This window comes from Pogona vitticeps, chromosome 5 (assembly GCF_051106095.1).
Source record: "Pogona vitticeps strain Pit_001003342236 chromosome 5, PviZW2.1, whole genome shotgun sequence".
Taxonomy (NCBI): Eukaryota; Metazoa; Chordata; class Lepidosauria; order Squamata; family Agamidae; genus Pogona; species Pogona vitticeps.
The window spans coordinates 32,017,264-32,034,771 of record NC_135787.1 but is presented as its reverse complement, the minus strand read 5'-3'; the positions used below and the strand labels follow the sequence as shown (position 1 = coordinate 32,034,771).

General features: G+C 39.1%; 1 long non-coding RNA gene across 4 annotated transcripts in view; it reads right to left on the bottom strand.

The window, feature by feature from the left end:
* Nucleotides 1-7,613: 7,613 nt before the first annotated feature.
* LOC110072838 (uncharacterized) overlaps nt 7,614-17,508 on the bottom strand; it is a 99,348-nt gene continuing 89,453 nt past the window's right edge. For all 4 annotated transcript variants that reach the window (XR_013536905.1, XR_013536906.1, XR_013536904.1 and 1 more), the window contains one exon: nt 7,614-17,508. This exon is cut by the window's right edge and continues 24,848 nt beyond it. This is a non-coding gene — a long non-coding RNA (uncharacterized LOC110072838).

Here is a 17,508-nt window from a genome sequence, read left to right as displayed (position 1 = left end):
GGTAGTGTTCCAAAATCTGAGACATTAGAATAATTACTCCACTAGATGGCACAAAAGTACTGTCTTGTTATTTCCAGAGGGTTTTCTAGCTCTCAGCAAGGAGACAGACTTCAGGTATAGTTCTACAATCCTTTCCTTGGACTTTAAAAAGCAAGAAACCCCTGAAATCGGGGTAGGCTTAGACATTTCTTCCTCCTTTATTATTATTATTATTATTATTATTATTATTATTATTATTATTATTATTATTATTATTATTATTATTATTATTATTATTATTATTATTATCATCATCATCATCATCATCATCATCATCATCATCATCATCATCATCCTCTCCCAGAATCCCCCAGCCAACATAGATACTGGGCATGCTGGTTGGGGATTATGGGAGAGACACCCATGGCAAAAAAAGTGTAACAAATAACTGGATTCTGGGAGCTTTCATTTTAAAAAAGGCATATTTTCCAAACTTTGGTCTTACTTTCTAAAAGAAAAGGCATGCTGCTTCTTGTAGTGTCTCAGGATTATTGTATGTGACCACTTTCATTGTAGTAGTCGTTGTTGTTTAGTCATTTAGTCATGTCCGACTCTTTGTGACCCCATGGACCAGGCCCTCCTGTCTCCCACTGCCTCCCGGAGTTTGGTCAAATTCATGTTGGTTGCTTCGGCGACACTGTCCAACCATCTTGTCTTCTGTCTTCCCCTTCCCCTCCTGCCTTCACACTTTCCTAACATCAGAGTCTTTTCCAGGGAGTCTGCCAAATGTCTATACAACCATTTAGTCAATGACTATACAATCTATACCAGTGGTTCCTAGCCTTGGGCCCCCAGATGTTCTTGGATTAAAACTCCCAGAAGCCTCCATCACTAGCTATTTTGGCCAGGATTTCCAAGAACACCTTGGGGACCATCGTTGGGAACCACTGGTGTATATCATTAGGCAGACAGAGGCAGCTGCATTAGGCAGCCAGCTGATGCTGAAGAACACAGAACAAACAGCAGTATATGTGCTATGAGGCTTGCTCTACATATCTTAAACTACCTTACTGCCTTTAAGTGCAGCAGCAGTCACTTTCCGGTTGAAATAAGATTCACCTGCCAGTATGGTCAGCTTTGGCCAGTTGGCTGGGGAACACCATCTTGTAAGAGGCAACAAGATATATAGGATTAGGTTTTATTGGTACACAATGGCCAGGCTCTTCTTTTGCAGTTAAGTTGGCAGCTGCAGATCTCAATCTAATCAATTTAGAGCCTTTGTGTGTGAAATGTGTGCCTTTGTGCAGAACATCAGAGGGGGAGATCACAGTAGTATTGGGATCAGAACCTGGACTATCTAAATTGTTCCCTTGGGAGGAACAAGGAAAGAAGGGAACTGGTGAGAATTTGCCTACAGACTGGATGTCAAGGAGTAGTGGTATCCCTTAGTTTCACTCCCATCATCTTAAGACATAGTTCTATATTTTACCATTTTCTCTCCTCCCCACCCAATTTGGATGGATATACATATGTACAAATTAGAGATGGGGACAAATTTTAAAAATGGCAATTTGTTTTGATCTGTTAGTCATCAAGGTCAATGAATCAACGAATATGAATATTCTTCAACAAATTGATGAATCAATCTGTCGATTCATCTGCACTTTAAATGGGTATAACACTGGCCCCTGCTGACCTAGAGACACCACATTTGCAGGGAAGCTTCCTCGGACGCCTTTCTACAACTACAGAAACTTTGGTGAACATTGCATCATGGACCCCCGAGTTATATAGTCACAAAGAGGACCCCCAGGAAAGCTCCCCCAGGTACTTAGAGACTCCAGAATCACAAAAGAGCTTCCTATGTCTTTCCCCAACACGCCTGCCAATTTGGGTGAAGATTGGATATCGTACATTTGAGTTATTCACCACAAATTGGGTCCCCCCAGGAGAGTTTACCACACGGCACAGAAGCCCATTCTGCCTACTGAACACTGATCACCCCACACACAGCCAGCCACCCCAACAGCCTATCCCCACACCCCCTTCCTTTCCCTACCTTAGCCCCCACCCCACTCCCACCTGATGGAGACCTTAATAGCTGCTACCAAGGTCTCCATCAGGCTCCCGCAGCCACAGTGTGTAAAAAGGGAGACTGGCTGTCCTTTGCGAAGATGGCAGCTGCAGCTTCCCTACCCTAAAATGAAGCTGCAGCTGCCATCTTTGCAAAGGGCAGCTAGTCTCCATTTTTACATGCGTGACTCTGAGGCCAGAAGACCTCGGCAGCAACAATTAAGGTAAGAGGATGTCAGTGGGGGTGGGGTGGCATGGTGTGGGGCCTAAGGTAGGGAAAGGAAAGGGGTGAGGGAGAGGCTGTGGTATTGGGTGGCTGTGTGGGGTGGTGGCTGCCTTTCTGCGGCAGATCAGCTGATCAGCGGCCAATAGGCAGAATAGTGTTTTGTTGTATTTTTTAATACAAAGGATGAATAAAAACAGGTAAATATTCATTCCTTTGTATTCGTGGGGGGTCTCTGGAACCCACAAATACAAATTGACGAATATTTAACAAATCGACTATATTTGTCAGAAAAAGCGATCTGTTTTTATATTCATCCCCATCTCTAGTACAAATGCTTGTAAATATATTCAGATAGAAAACAATCACATGAGCTATACATCAGCTCAGAGAACACTGGTTGAGATTTATAAGACAAATGATTTTGATGAAGCTGAAGAAGATGGCATTTAACCCCTAACTGTGTATTTTACTGCTTGATCATGCATTCCTCATACAGTATCCTGTTCAATATTTTTGCCTCCACAGGGCTCTAACTGGGGAAGCTGCTGCAAGTCTCATGAAACACTGATCACATATGACTCTGTTTCAGATTATTCAAAAAAATTGCAACTGTAATTTATTGTTTTTATGATGACATACAGCATGAGTTCCTGGTTCTTCAATGTATTGTTGCTGCATTTGTTATATATAATTTTTAATAACATCTGTACTTTAATATCTTACAACAATTGTGATAACAAGACATTGAAATATGATCTAATAAGGAAAATGTGACTGCATTTTGTAATTTTGAGAAAAGATCAGCTGCATTTATAGCAGGCATCTTACCATCCTATCACAGCGATCATATCAAGGATGTATACTGTGGACATCTCTATATAAGCAGATTTAAGCTGCAAATCCATGTCCACTTATCTGGATGTATACTTCACTGAATTCAGTGGGACGCACTTCAAAGTGGACATGTATAGGATTATCCTGTGAGGCTGACTGATTTTAATTAGAATCAAATTGATTTTAGGTGCAAGGGTAACAGTTTATAGAGATTTGAGATCATGCTATACCTATATAAAAATGGTTATCATCTGTTTTCTCAAGGCTTTGCAACCACTGATTTGTAACTGAGTTACAGCAAAGGAATAGTAATATTTAAGTTGATTAACACCACGGCACTGCGAAGCTTTGTCCTATGGACTTCCGTAGAAGTAAATCCTTCATTTCAACTAAGTTACTGCAAATGTGAATGTTTAGTTATTTTTAAACAACCAATCCCTTCAGTGTTTACATAAATCAATCACACTACAAACCATTCGAATGAACCGATAGAATTGTAAATAGTGATGCAGGTGCTGTTCCTTGCTGAAATGATATAGGGTTTGTGAATATTATTGTTACTTTTTAGGCAGTAACTTAAGCACATATCTTATTTATGGCTGATATTTTTCTGGCCACTTATATGTCAGCGGATGTTATTTTTATAGAGCTGGTAAAAGTAAGTGTTAGGGTAAATCCCATAATTGACAGGTTAGTGGTTTCTTGAGGCATTGACTTTCCTGGAGGGGATTTCTTGATTAATTGTGATGGCAGATTTAAGGCAGACTGGTTGCCAGTGGGAGGCAGCTGATTACATAGTGTCTAATTACAGACTTTCCAGGGCAAAGTAGTGTCAAGCATAAACCTGCCAAAATTGCTTCAAGACAGAAAACGCAGTCAGAGTCAGCCTGACCAAAATGACTGGACATTGCTACGACTAGACATCATTGACGGATGACTTCTAAACAAGAATTAGAGACAACAGCAAGAAGAAATTGAGATCCCTCAGATAGACAATCCACTCAGTTGGGATAAAACCAAGCTCACTAGAGCTCAAAACGTGTTGGTCAAATTTTAAATTTTAAATTTAAATTTTAAAAATGTCAATGGTCCAATATTATGTAGTTCTGGACAAATAAGATCTGCAGTGACATGTTTTACTATGGAGTGCTTTTGATCACCATTGCAGTCAGCCAGCCATGCAATCCTCTAGGATACAATATTCTAGAGTTCACTGGCAGAAACACAGGAATTTTTTGGCAAATGGTGGGAAATTTTCCCTGAAGGTGAGCAATGGAAAAACTTTATGTTAATCCATTTCTCCCCACAGATCAAAGTAGACAATATAGTTACTATACAATTAGAATTAATTCTTCCTTAAACAGCGAATGATGTCTGATTATCAAACCATGAGCTTTCATTCAAGTTGTATTTTGCATTCCAACATATTGTGTTTTATGATTGGTCATCAGAGAGTAAACATGCAAGTCTAATTGCCCAGGCACTAGGAATCTATGGGAATTGCATTGTTGGAGAAACAAAATGCTAATCACAAGGAAGTCGCATTTCCCTTCATATCTAGTTTGAGGCTATGTGTCATCATTCACATATGTAATAAAGCCTGGAGTTGGCTAAAACTGAACCTGAAAAGACAGGAAGGTGTAGTTCCTCATTAATACATTGTATACCAGCAATCAGTACTATCAAACCCTAAATATCATCACATGTCAAAAATTAAATATTGCAAATAAACCTGTTAGAAATCACATCTCAACATATAGAGCACAAATGGATTGCAGGTATACAAAAGATAAAATAGAGGGCTTCTATACAGAACCAATGGTATTTAATAAACTTTTGTTGGGCTCAGATGAGAAGGTAATCAAGAAAATGTATGATTACATGCTTGAAATTAAAATGCAAGATGAGATTGTAAAATAATGTATTATCAAGTGGGCACAAAATATAGGGCATAATATTGATATTGACTATTGGTTTCAAATATGGAAAACTAATATAAAGCTCACAAAATCTGTGAACTTTAAGGATAACATATATAAGATTTTTATAGGTGGCATATGACAAAAAAAAACTATCAAAGATCTATACAGAGGTATCAAATGTATGTTGGAAGTGTAAATTCCAAGAGGGAAGTTTTTTCCACATGTGGTGGACTTGTAGAGAAGCAATACAATACTGGATAGCAGTGCATACTCTGTTACAAAAATATTGCTTTGTAATATTCCAATAAATCCAGAATTGTTTCTACTGAACATTATACCTGATAATATAGACAAAGATTTACTTATTTATACATATAGTTACAGCGGCTAGAATACTATATGCTAAGAATTGGAAGAAGCTGGAGATACCAAAACAAAAGGAGCTCTTGGAGAAGATTTGGGAAGCAGGAGAGATGGACATTTTATCGGAAGTGTTGAAAGACTGTCCAATACAAAAGGCAACGGAACGATGGGATCTATTATACAAATGGTTTGAGTCAGTAGATAGAACTTGATAAATATAGTTCTAAACTAATAAGTAACTGTAAGTAGAAATCCATAAGGGCAATTAATCTATAGAAAATTTGGAAAGCTGATTAGACATTGTAGCACGAATAATGAGATTTGATGACAAGTTATTGTATGTTTTTCTTCTCCCCCTCTTTTAGCTTTTTTTACCCTGTGTATCCTTTACCCAAGTTCCAATCTAAAATAAAACAACAACAATAATAATAATAAATGAAAATAAATTAGATCTCAACATCAAATGCTATGGATATAAAAATAAAGTCGAAATCAGACAGCCTGTATGAAAGTATTTTAGAATCTTCATATTAAGAAGCTGAAGACCTTTCTCGTCAGGAAGGCTTTTCCTTAGTGACTATCTAGAAGAGGTTTTAAACAAAATGGTTTGCCTTGTGTTGCTCCTCAATCTGTTTTAATAATAGTTTGCCTAACATTTTTAATATAATGTTATTGATTTGTTTAATATTTAAATGTTGCTGTTGTTATGTCCTGTCAAGTCACCCCCAACTCATGGCAACCCTATGAATGACTGCTCTCCAAAATGTCCTGGCCTCAGCCGCCCTGCTCAGCTCTTGTAGACCCAAGCCCATTGTCTCTTTTAGGGAATCAGTCCATCTCATATTTGGTATTCCTCTTTTCCCGCGGCCTTCCACCTTTCCCAGCATTATTGTCTTCTCCAGGGAATCCTGCCTACTCATGATGTGCCCAAAGTAGGACAGCCTCAGTTTCAATATCTTTGCCTCCAGAAATAGTTCAGGCTTGATTTGATCTAGGACCCACTTGTTTGTCTTTCTGGAAATCCAGATATATTTATACAAAGCTCTCATTCAGCACCATATTTAAAATAAATCTTTTTTTCCCCTGTCAAGTTTCTTAACTGTCCAGCTTTCACATCCATGCATGTGATCAGACATACAAGAGTGTGGATACATATTTGAATAATTCACTATTTTTAGTTTTAATACTGTCTTTTAATTAAGTAAGCTGTCTTGGATCCTTTCTTATAAGAAAGTCAGGGTAAAAATATTTTATGCAAATAAATAAATAATGGTGGTTGTAACTTTGTTCAGTCAGAGAGCTCCGTGTAGCATATGTGAGACTTCGATGCAGATTCTTCTTAGGGAAAGAAATATGTGAAGAACATTTGATATTGGAATCCACAAAGAAGGATTTGGGGGGCAATTTTATGTGGGGGCAGAGAGAAAAATTTACTCCAGCCATAACTGGTTCACTACCGTTAATTATTTTGTAATTAGTCCCTCTGTGCCTGGCAAAAGTACAAAACTAATGTATTAAATATTTGACCGATATTTGTCAAGTTGGCTGATGGAATATTTTATTCTTGCTTGAATTTATGAACCCCTGATTCTAAGGCAATGAAAAACAGGCATATTCCTAGAAGATCAGAGACGTAGATCCTGTGAAATCTATGATTCCTTCTTACGGAGAAGTCAAACCTCTTTGCATTTCAAAGGCCAATGCTCGGGGGGGGGGGTGTTTCAAAATCACCTTCTGTAGTGTGTAACATATGTTGTCCCCAGAATTCCCCTTTCTCCACTAGCAGCTGATTTATGGGATTTCCATGATCTCCATTGTCTTGTGTCAGTTACCTCTGATTTGTGAAGAAGCTGGAATGAGCCCAGGGCTGATGAGATAGGATGGTGAAAGAGGGTTGTTCGAAAGAAAGGTTACATGCACACACGCCCTACTCTGTGAACGCCAAACATGTAATTTTTCACAGAAGCAGCTCTGCAATTTCAACTTGCCCTCTCCTTTGGCAGGAAACGAGCTACAGCCTGATGACAGTTCTGAACCAGAAGCAATTGAAAGGGCTTCTTTATTATCTCGAGGTCAAAATAATCAGGAGGTGGAAAAGACGCAGGCATTTGGGCCTGCCTGTAACTTATGGAATTTACACAGGTTATTGCCAGACTTTCCTATTAAATGCAGGGGAGAAAATGAAAGAAATTTCCCTAATAAGAATGGCAGTGCTAAGTAAATGGAAAGGGTGCTGTTATTATCAGCAGAGGGGCACATTCCAGAGCTTTGCTTCAATAATTCTTCACATTTACCAGCCACCCGTTTGTGAATCGTTCTTAGAGAAGGAGCAGCTCTCTCTTTTTTTGGTATATATTTCTAGAAAAAGTTATTTATTTATTTGTATCAGAGCCCTGCACAATTTAAAATCATGGATTTATAAGAAATATTGATAATATTAACAGCAAATTAAAATGTTAAGATAATTAATTTTTTTGACCAGAAGTAGGCTACTTCAATAGCGTTCTTGTGGCCATTTCCTAGATCTTCTTTTGTACACGTGGTGGGGCATAAATTGCAGGCACATAAGTGTTGCACTGATTGAATTTCTCCACAGTCTCAGTCTATTTGTCCTGTATCCAAGATAGAAAAAAAAAGTTTAGAAAAAATTGCATATCCAACATTTAACACTTTGGCAACACTTTGTAACCATTTGCCATAAAAATATAATATGTTTATGTTTTTATAAATATGATACCCAATTTGGTATATGTTTGCTCAGAAGCAAGACCCACTTCAACTGAGCTTGTTCCCAAGTATTGCCCTTATTACAATAATACGAAGCCAAGTCATCGTTTCTAAGCCCCAATCCCTAATAAGAATAAAGTTAGCTGGATGACTTCCCAAATTTTACTTTAAGTCTGTCTAGGAACAATTTATTACTTTTTTCTTACATTATATTGTACAAGCTAATGGTGCATTTGCTTCATAAGGAAGCTCCATCTCAGAGAGAGAGATTTCTCCAGCAGAGATCAGAACCCCCAGAATCACCAGCAGCAGTTTGTCAACAGGTAACTTTTCCAACTTCTGAAGATGATTCGGTCCTCCTGATAGAATGCCTCCCAAGAAACACGACCACATCCAGCCAGCAATTGTTCTAGCTCACCTGGGTCTCACTATCAGGTTGAATGTAAATCTCACTCAAAACAGCCATTTATTTTCCTATTTTTAAACACATGCAATCATTGCTACCATTTGGCACTCACAAAAGCAGGATAAAGTAAATGTTCACATCCCCTGAGTTGGTATGTATGGAAACAAATAATTCCCACTGCAAATTCATTTTATAAATGGACATTGAAAACAAAATAAAACAAACCAGGAAAATAAAACATTGTCCAATAGAAAGATTCTGCCCATGACACATTTTCAATCATACCGAAAGGTATTAGCAAGATTCCTCAAGAAAGGGAGGTCAGATGGGGAACTCAAACCCAGTGGAAAGAATAAACAGAAAATTAGGAAAACCTTTTGAGAGCAGACAATACTTTGTTCCGTGCCACAGGCTGTGAAACTCTGTGCCCCATGTATGGAAACAAGTGAGGGTGACATGCCCCCCACCTGTCATTTTTTTCTTAGAGATTTTTGTTTAGTCGTTTAGTCATGTCCGACCCTTCGTGACCCCATGGACCAGAGCACGCCAGGCCCTCCTGTCTTCCACTGCCTCCTGAGTTGGGTCAAATTCATGTTTGTAGCTTCGATGACATTGTCCAGCCATCTCATCCTCTGTCGTCCCCTTCTCCTCTTTCCTTCACACTTTCCCAACATCAGGGTTATTTCCAGGGAGTCTTCTCTTCTCATGAGATGGCCAAAGTACTGGAGACTCAGCTTCAGGATCTGTCCTTCCAGTGAGCACTCAGGGTTGATATTCTTTAGAATGGATAAGTTTGTTCTCCTTGCAGTCCAGGGGACTCTCAAGAGCCTCCTCCAGCACCACAATTCAAAAGCATCAATTCTTCGGCGGTCAGCTTTCTTTATGGTCCAGCTCTCATTTCCATACATCACTACTGGAAAAACCATAGCTTTGACTATGCAGACCTTTGTCAGGAAGATGATGTCTCTACTTTTAAATATGCTGTCAAAGTTTGTCATCACTTTCCTCCCAAGAAGTAGTATCTTTTAATTTTGTGGCTGCTGTCACCATCTGCAGTGATCATGGAGCCCAAGAAAGTAAAATCTGTCACTGCCTCCATATCTTCCCCTTCTATTTGCCAGGAAGTGATTGGACCAGTGGCCATGATCTTGGGGTTTTTTGATGTTGAGCTTCAGACCATTTTTTGCGTTCACTTTCTGCCATCAGAGTGGTATCATCTGCATATCTGAAGTTGTTGATATTTCTTCCGGCAATCTTAATTCTGGTTTGGGATTCCTCCAGTTCGACCTTTCGCATGATGTATTCTGCATATAAGTTAAATAAGCCGAGGGACAATATACAGCCTTGTCGTACTCCTTTCCCAATTTTGAACCAATCAGTTGTTCCATATCCAGTTCTAGTTTTTGCTTCCTGTCCCATATATAGGTTTATCAGGAGATAGATAACGTGGTTAGGCACTCCCATTTCTTTAAGGACTTGCCATAATTTGCTGTGGTCCACACAGTCAAAGGCTTTTGAATAGTCAATGAAGCAGAACTAGATGTTTTTTCTGGAACTCTCTGGCTTTCTCCATAATCCACGCATGTTAGCAATTTGGTCTCTAGTTCCTCTGCCCCTTCGGAATCCAGCTCGTACACAAAGCACAAAGGTCTTGAAAAGATGGAGGGGTCTGGAGACCAGAGAACCTCACGGCACCAGGGGTCTCTAGCTTTATGTGTTTGGTGGCCCACACCCAACTTGTTGGCAGAAGTATACATCCTTCCACAAACACACTTCCCTACCCACCCACCCAAACTTAGAAGGAATCACCCGGCCACAGTATCACTATGACCAATGAAGTGTGGGACTAAATTTAATCAAATGTCCCTTGTTAAATTGTCTCTATAGGTTTATGGAAATTAGAGGTTTTGTGGTGCCTTTCCTAATTGTCCTCCCTTCCATCAAATATCAGATGCTTTTCTTCTTGAAAGCAAAGAGCAAATATTTCTCATCCTGGAAGTAAATATGTCAGCAAATTTGCCTTTTAGGGTGCATTGTCTATAAGTAGTTTATTGTAGGTCAACAGGATACATTAAGAAAGTTGTGGCCCATAGTGCAGTTCATTTACTGTGACCTACATTTTGCTCCAGATGTGCAGGAGGAATCATGTTTTAGATGGAAACAAATTAATACAAGCAACAATAGGCACATGTGAAGTGGTGACAATGGAATTGCTAACATAACTATAAGTCTAAAAGAAGCAGCTGACCATACTTTAAAATCACAGTACAGTACATTGTAATTCATTATCAAAGAGCTGATGTATACACAATAGATCAAAGCCCACAAGAGTTCCCATGATATAGAGGAGGAAATCTTCCATTTCAGATGAACCCAAGATGAAAACAACACAGCACCTAAACCATCTACAGATGAAGGAAAGAGAAGTGACTTTTACTGCTCTGGGACACACACAGACACACACAGAAACACACAGACACAGACACAGACACAGACACAGACACAGACACAGGCACACACACACACACACACACACACACACACACCTAACTCAGGTGTTGCCTTCTGGCAATTTTCGTGTTTAGATGATTATTAATCTTTGTAGTTTAACTACTATAAACATGCTTGACAATTATCTTAAAAGGAAAAATGCTTTTTATGTTGTCTTTAGCACAACATTTCTCTTTACTCTTCCCTTAAATTTTAAACCACACTATCTAAACTCTTACCACAATAAGTAATTTAATACTCTCAAGCTGAGCAAAAATATTTTAGTCAGGAGGTAATTGTCAAAGCCATGTTTCTGAAGTGTTCCAATTCTGCAGTAAGGCCTTTCCCTCAAAATATTCGAAAATCTTTTATTTTGTACTCTGTACCTTAAATGTATATGTACTCCATTTCAGTTCTTCTTTGGTGATGACATATGCAACAACTCATGTTCCCTTGTGCATCACAAGACGGATCCGCTCAGTGAAATGCAATCCGTTTGAGTATTGCAATGAAGATGTGAATATATATCATGCATTCATAAAAATATCTCAAATGGAACTGATGCTCATTGCTGGAAGGTAAAATGCAACTGCTGTAGGCTGGCCAGTAGGAGGTGGGCTATGCAAGACCGATGTCCCTAATATTGAAGATATACGTGAGCTTTGTTCTTATTGAAATTGAGCTTCTATACCGAATTAGCAGGTATAGATATTCCCAGCATGGTGAGAACTGTGTTGTACTTGCCTGTTCTACAGTTATTTTTGCTGAGGAGCCTGTCACATAAAAAGAGATGGAAACTCCACAGACACAGTTGAATACATGATTCAAATAAAGGTTTTAAAGAGCTAAGCACTCTGCCTGGATGGGTGACTGTCATTTGTTCCACATTTGATTTCTTAAACAATCTCAAGCTGCCTTCATTCCAGCCATGAAGAAATAAATGAATTTGATGAGTTTCTATTGAAAGACAAAGCAAATCATGTACATCCCTACTGAGAGGCCCTAATAATAAATAATAGTTGTGTGCTGTCAAGTCAATTTTGACTTAAGGTGACCTTTTCTAGGGTATTCCAGGGACAGAGTACTCAGAAGTGTTTACTATTCCTTTCTTCTAGGAGAGCCCTGAGAATATGAAGCTTGCTCAAGGCCACGCTGGCTGGCTCTCCTTCAAAGGAGATGCAGTGAGGAATCAAGTTCGCAACCTCTGGCTCCACAGGCAGATACCTAACTCACTGGGTTCTCTCTCCCCCAGCTCAGTGACAGCCAACTCGATCGATGGTACAGTGACTGTACCATAGCTTTATAAGTATCTCTGAATATGCCACTATGCATAGAAAAAGGGGCTAGTAATAATTATGCCATTGGCCCATCTCATAAACTATCATGTATCACCATACAATGGTGGGAAATAGGTTGAGTATCGGTTCAGTTATAAGAACATATGTAATTGCTTCATTCCATCCCAACCTCTGGAATGATCCACTTTCTCAGCACTTGCTTTGACCATGGGAATTATCCCTCCAGAACAAACAAATTTTTATTGCACCATACTGCACCTTGAATTTTCCTAGTGCATTCCCTTCACACCCATGATCTGAAGCACTATCAGGTTTCCCAAGAGTTCCTCTCGTGTGGAATGTAGTTTTGCATTACATCTTGTTTATCTGAGTATGCTGTCATCATCTGTCAAGCTGACATGATTCCAACCTATGAACTTGTTTGTGTCATCCTGTGGATAAATCATACAAACTAAAAGAAAAGTGAGCTGAAAATGGGGGTATTTTCAGAAGATGGAATAGGGTGTGGCAACAATACAATGGTTTCATTATGTTCACAATACATCCTCTTTCTCGTGTCCATCTGAGTTCGTATTCTGAAGATAGGACAGCTTCCCACAGTTTTAGTATGCATGTTACCAAAACAAAATGCTCTTATAGAACAAAACAACCTTATAGGAAACAATAAAACACCCTTATAGAACATTTCCACAACAACAAAAAATGGAGTTCCTTATCACTTTCTGAAGAAAGACTTTGCTAGCTTCTGGCGAAGTCTTTTGGGTAACTATTGTTCTTACCCCAGCACTGCACAAATTGGCAGCTTATTTATGAGCAAGGAAACTGTTTAATTTGCTTAATTTTTCTGAGGGACAGGGACATTCTCCACAAACATAGCCAAGGTGGGACTCAGTGACATATTGGCACTGACTGTACCACAGCTTTGTTCTTTTCTACTGAGTACTGCAAATGAAGCTACTAACTGCCAGAGAGAAAAGGCATGCCCTCCTGCTCCTCAGTCTCCTCTTAAACAAAGTAAGTACATACATCCAGAATCTTACCATGAGAATTCTCCAAAATTTCTCTCCCTTTGAAATTGCTTTCAAAGAGAATTTCTGTTCCACCAGATTTAATGAGAACAGATTATATTCTCATGAGAGAAAATTTTCAGCACCACACTAGTTCTTATCAAACAACTGATTCTTTATTCACTAAATTACAGGTGGACGAAGATAAATTTTAAGCCAATCTGAAATGTATATGATAAAAATGTCAATGGAAGCAGACACATAGACTGAAGGATACTGGGAGTTGTAGTCCAAAAGAATTGTTCTGAAGCTATCATATGTTGGCCTGATGTACCCTTTTTTTCTCTCTCTCTTCCTTCTATGGATTACAAGGGAGTCCTTATGTATGACAACTGCTAAAGACTCATCTAGCTATCTTCTGAAGCAGTCTTTTCTTTGAAATATTTCCCTTTTCCTCACCCTTGAATCAAGATAAGCTGCTCTGGAGGAAAGAACTTTAATAGAAGTTCCATAAAGTCATTATGGCTTGCAGTATTTCATGCACAATAATTCGCTTCATTCTTCACCTCACTGGGATATTTTAATGTGAAGCACAGTGAAGGAAAACTAAATAGAGTCAAGTTTAAGATTATAAAATAAAATGATGAAAGATGAATGGGTTAACAAACAAGCACAATAGTCCAATTAGAACTGTGACTGTCGGGTGCCATGGGAAAAAGGGCAGGAAACACAGCTGTACAATAAACAAGGTGGAGCTGGCATGGCAAAAGTCATGCAGGTATGTACCTGCCTCTGCTCTTTGGGCCAAAGTAATGGCCTCAAGTGCACTCTCTTCAGGATGAGGTTGTTTGCTGGAGCTGATAAAATTGTTGAACCAAGCCCCAGTCCAAAAAACCCTATATTCACTATACTAGCTTTGTCTTTTAAATGAAGAATAATCATGGTTGGATTATCCTTGCTCATATGTTATTTAAGAACTTAAGTTTTTCCCTGCTTTAAAAGACCTGTGTGCTCTTAAAGACCATGCCCACGAAGGACCATTTACAAGAAAGGGTCAACTAATGTCCTATTCAATAGGATGTTTCTAAATTACAAATTTTCATCATGGCGGACACATTTTGATGGGGGGAAACTTTACCATTTCTTCCTGCTCCCTCTCTTGCACTATCCTCCCAACCCCAAGTATGGCAGGAAATTTGCACTGATTTAATTCAAACAGACACCTACCTTCATCTTGCTTAATTCACCTCTCTACATTGGCCAGAGATTAAAGTTGCCATTAAACCTTAATTACCTATGACATGAGGGCTGGCTGAATTGCCCAGTGAATTAAGTACAGTATCTGGCTGTGAAATCAGAAGTTGGGAGTTCAGCTCCCCACTGTGCATCCCAGAAGAGCCTATACTGTACATGTGGCCATGGGCAAGCTGCACAGTCCCAAGAGGCCCCTAGAAGAAGGAAATGGTAACCACTTTCGTGTATTTGCTACCTAGGAAACCCTGAAAAGGGCTGTCATAAGTCAGAATTGACTTGATGGCACACAATTATCATAATACATGGAGGTGTTTCCCTATCCATACCCTTAAGCTGTATTTCTGCAGAAGCTAGTTAGATTAAAAAAGGAGTTGATTAATACAAAGTTTGTAGCACACCTTTTTAAAAAATTTTAAATTTTTTTGTGATCATTGAATAAGGTTGTGAGTTCTGTATGATATCTATAAGAACACAAAAGTCATGATAGAAAAGGAAGAAAGCGATCTCAATAAAAGTCATTGAAAACAATTCCTTAGAAACCAGAGATAACTTACAATACTGTATTAAAAATCAGGAAAACAATAGGAAAAATAGAAAAACAAATAGCATTGGGATCCTGCTTAATGTCAATGGAAACCATTCCATATGGGGGTGCTGCATGGAAAAGGTGCTTTTTCTCACCATAACTAAACAAGCTTCACTAGACTGCAGCATAGTATATGAAACATAAACGCTTGAGATACCATGGATATCTTCTTTCCTATGATGGATCAGAGCCATCAGGTAGTGAAATTCTAAATCAGAGTTCAGTTATGTTACTTTTCCAAGTTTTGGACCAGATGTATAGCATCATATACCCACCAGATGTGCTAGATGTACTAATCTTAAAGGAAGAGCTTGCTGAGGAAGTACCTGTCGGCCAAAATCCTTCCATGTAGCTACAATGTTGTAACTCAAAGATCATAACTTTGGGAGACAAATTCCCCCAAATTAAGAAATCACTGTAGATAGTAACTGTTGCACGCTGAGTTGCACAGCTCTATGTATAACAAGTAATACATATGATGATTTCTCAACTCAAGGCAATTCACCTCCAAATGGTGTCTGTGTCTGTGTCTCTGGGTGTTTATGTTTCTATGTATGTGTTCCTTTGGGAACCAGAATGTATTCAAAACATACATAAAGTGAAATGAATAAACCAGGAGATGTACCCAACATTAGCACTGAAGTTTATTAATAACTAAGCTCATAAATCAATGAGAAAATAAGACAGTACTTCTGTTAATGCTTACATTAATTTTTGAAATATTTGTCAGTTTATTCTCTCTCTCTCTCTCTTTTAGTTTATCCACAGAAAAATAAAAGAGAAAACAAAATAAATAATTAATCAACATACTGTAAATTAATGCCACAAAAAGATCGTGTCCAATTCTGAGAGAAAACTAAGTGAAAAGAAGGCTAAATATATCCTCCCCCCAGCAACCCCTGATGGGCTAAAGAGGCTTGGGAAGAGTTGGGTTAACATTAGTATAACACATACATGTATTCGAAATAGTATTGAAAGTAAAAATGCACAAAGATGCCTCTACAGAATAGAGACCAATGGATCCATTTATCTAGGACAACTGTGTGCCATGTATGAGTACACCACACTTACAGCTGATGCAGATGTGATTAGCATCCGGTGCTGTGCCGTTTTGCATACATACAGCAGATCAGGAGAAGCACGAGGAGCTTTTGAAAATGTTATCTCCACAAAGAAAAGCATTACTTATAAAAGGCTGGACTGGATGAATCCCAAGTTAGAATTAAGATTGCCGGAACAAATATCAACAACCTCAGATATGCAGATGATACCACTCTGATGGGAGAAAGTGAGGAGGAATTAAAGAACCTATTTATGAGGGTGAAAGAGGAGAGTGCAAAAAAAAAAAAAAGGTTGGAAGCTCAATATATATATAAAAAAACTAAGATCATGGCCACTGGTCCCATCACCTCCTGGCAAATAGAAGAGGAAGATATGGAGGCAGTGACACATTTTATTTTCTTGGGCTCCATGGTCACTGCAGATGGGGACAGCAGCCACAAAATTAAAAGACACCTGCTTCTTGGGAGGAAAGTGATGACAAACCTAGACAGCATCTTAAAAAGCAGAGACATTACCTTGCCATATAATCAAAGCTATAGTTTTTCCAGTAGTTATGTGTGGAAGTGAGAGCTGGACCATAAAGAAGGCTGACCACTGAAGAATTGATGGTTTTGAATTGTGGTGCTGGAGGAGGCTCCTGAGAGTCCCCTGGATGGCAAGGAAAACAAACCTATCCATTCTGAAGGAGATCAACCCTGAGTGCTCACTGGAAGGACAGATCCTGAAGCTGAGGCTCCAATACTTTGGCCATCTCATGAGAAGAGAAGACTCCCTGGAAAAGACCCTGATGTTGGGAAAGTGTGATGGCAAGAGGAGAAGGGGACGACCGAGGATGAGATGGCTGGACAGTGTCTGCGAAGCAACCAACATGAACCTGACACAACTCCGGGAGGCAGTGGAAGACAGCAGGTCCTGGCATGCTCTGGTCCATGGGGTCATGAAGAGCCAAACACAACTTAACTACTAAACATGACTTAACGACTAAACAACAAAGCACTTTCACCTCCACCCCACTCCCCATTACATTTGTTGCTGGGCAACAAGCCTGGTCATCTCCTTCCTAAGGCTTGTATGGGCTTTTTTTGCATGCAGAGCCCAATTGACTAGTTTGCTCCAGGATTAATCACAAACATAACTGTAGTGAGACAAAATTTCATGTGACAGTGTTAAACCCTAGGCACCTTTGATGTGAAAAATCACATCAATAAACCCTAAATGGCAAGGTTGCACCACCATGCCATTCACGATAAATTATTTTACAGCAGACTGGGCTCTGATGGA